This window comes from Ruditapes philippinarum, unplaced genomic scaffold (genome assembly GCF_026571515.1).
Source record: "Ruditapes philippinarum isolate M1 unplaced genomic scaffold, ASM2657151v2 ctg1591_1_1_1_1, whole genome shotgun sequence".
Taxonomy (NCBI): domain Eukaryota; kingdom Metazoa; phylum Mollusca; class Bivalvia; order Venerida; family Veneridae; genus Ruditapes; species Ruditapes philippinarum.
Window position 1 is genome coordinate 184,364 of NW_026853943.1, and position 229 is coordinate 184,592.

Genomic DNA, 229 nt, shown 5'->3' on the forward strand with positions numbered 1-229 from the left:
CAAAAATCAATTAGGTAATGTTTAATTAGGGAGACAGTTACAATATAATTTCAATTCAATTCAATATTCTATTTGCAATAATCAGCATACAAAATGCCTCTGGCAAAGGTTAACAAACTACAATATATATACAAATCACACATGCATCAAATAACATATAATTGTTATACAATTGTTACATCATTGCGAAGCTGATTTGGAGAAACAGTAAAGTATATGACATGCATTA